The sequence below is a fragment of the Cyprinodon variegatus genome, unplaced genomic scaffold (genome assembly GCF_000732505.1).
Source record: "Cyprinodon variegatus isolate N-32 unplaced genomic scaffold, C_variegatus-1.0 Scaffold798, whole genome shotgun sequence".
Taxonomy (NCBI): domain Eukaryota; kingdom Metazoa; phylum Chordata; class Actinopteri; order Cyprinodontiformes; family Cyprinodontidae; genus Cyprinodon; species Cyprinodon variegatus.
In genome coordinates, this window is record NW_015151251.1 from 440,684 (window position 1) to 442,613 (window position 1,930).

Here is a 1,930-nt window from a genome sequence, read left to right on the forward strand (position 1 = left end):
ACGCCTCGCTGGTGAGGTGTTCCGGGCACGTCCCACCGGGGGGAGGCCCTGGGGAGGACCCAGGACACGCTGGAGAGACCATGTTTCTCGGCTGGCCTGGGAACGCCTTGGGGTTCCTCCTGAAGAGCTGGAAGAAGTGGCTGGGGAGAGGGAAGTCTGGGCCTCCCTTCTTAAGCTGCTGCCCCCGCGACCCAACCCCGGATAAGCGGAGGAAGATGGATGGATGGATGGATGGGTAATGACACCCGGTTACAGAGATTGGAGGTAACTAAAATTAGTGTTGCTTTGGTGTGTAAGTTATCCAAAACAATGGTCTCCGTAAATTTCTCTGGTCCCCTCCCTGATCTGACCAGTGATGACATGGTCATCAACAGGTTGTCTAGCTTGTGTCCTGAAAACAATGTGGGCTATATTAATAACTGGCAATTCTTTTGGGGAAAGCCTGGTCTGATTCGGAGAGACGGCATCCATCCCACTTTGGATGGTGCAGCTCTTCTTTCTAGGAATCTGGCCAAATTTATTAGTCCTCCAAAACCCCGACCAGCCAGGGTGCAGACAAGGAAGCAGAGTCGTAGTTTAACACACGTCTCTGCAGCTTCTCTACTGTTACCCTCTCTTTACACCATCCAGACAGTGTCTTGCCCATGACCAAAATCTGATAAATTAGCAAAGATTCCCAAAGGTGTAAATCATGATAATAATTAAAATTAAAACAGCTCCAATTTGGGGTGAAAGTAAAAAGGATTAAATGTGGTCTGTTTAATGTAAAATATCTTTCCTCTAAAAGTCTGCTAGTTAATGACTTGATTTGTGATAATCACATTGATTTATGTTGCCTTACAGAAACCTGGCTGCAGCAAGAGGATTATGTAAGCATCATTGAGGCAACTCCTTCAGGCTATTTAAATTTTCCACATACCCAGACGTTCTGGGCAAGGAGGAGGAGTTGCAACAATATTTCAGTCTGACTTACTGATCACTTCAAAGGCAGTTAATGCTTATAACTCTTGAACATTTAACCCTTAGTTTCCCTGATCCAAATTGCAAAGCAAAAAAAAACTGTTATTTTGTAACTTTGTATCATCCACCAGGTACTTACTCTGAATTTTTAGATATACGTTTTCAGAGTTCCTTTCTGATTTGGTATTAAATACTGACAGGGTCAATGCTATCTTAGACGCTATTGGCTTTGTTCAAAATGTGAACAGTCCCACACATTCTCATCTTCATACTTTGGATCTTGTCCTGACATATGGCATAGAATGTGAAGAAATAACAGTATTACCTCACAATAGAGGTCTGGACAGATTTTCCAGTCCCGCCCACTCCCCCAGTGTTCAGTCCCGCTCCTGTAACACCTGTAATAGTTTTTCCCGCTCCCGCCCACAATTCCCACATGATTCCAGCGCTTGCCTACTGCTCAAGGCATTTCGTGTCATTAGTTTGAGGAATTAAACACGCTATGCTTAGCTGAGCACATAACTGGCCGATTCTTCACCGCATAGTGCATGAGGTGACACGAGCTGCCATCTCCAGCACATTGTGATGATGACTTTATTTTACATTTTAAAACACGTTTTCAGTTCTCAAGACTGCCGCTTTTCACCGCTCCTGGACTCTTCCCACCCGCAATGAGCTTTTAATATTTGTCCCGCGCTGCACTGCTTTGCGTTGGGTCCCGCGAGTCCCGTGGTACTCCCACGGGAGTGCAGTGCTCTACCTCACAACCCTGTCCTCTATGAACACTTTTTAATTGTTGGGATCTTGAGGTCTGTCCACTTTCTCCACCAGAGGGCGTACGAGATCTCCTGGAGCCGGAGCTGATTGCACCACCTGTCTCTCATTTGCTCATCAGGAGATCCGTATTTAAGGAGGCGGAGGGCTTCTCTCCAGGGCCAGAGTGTTTGCCAGTAACGGTTAGCAAGCCTGA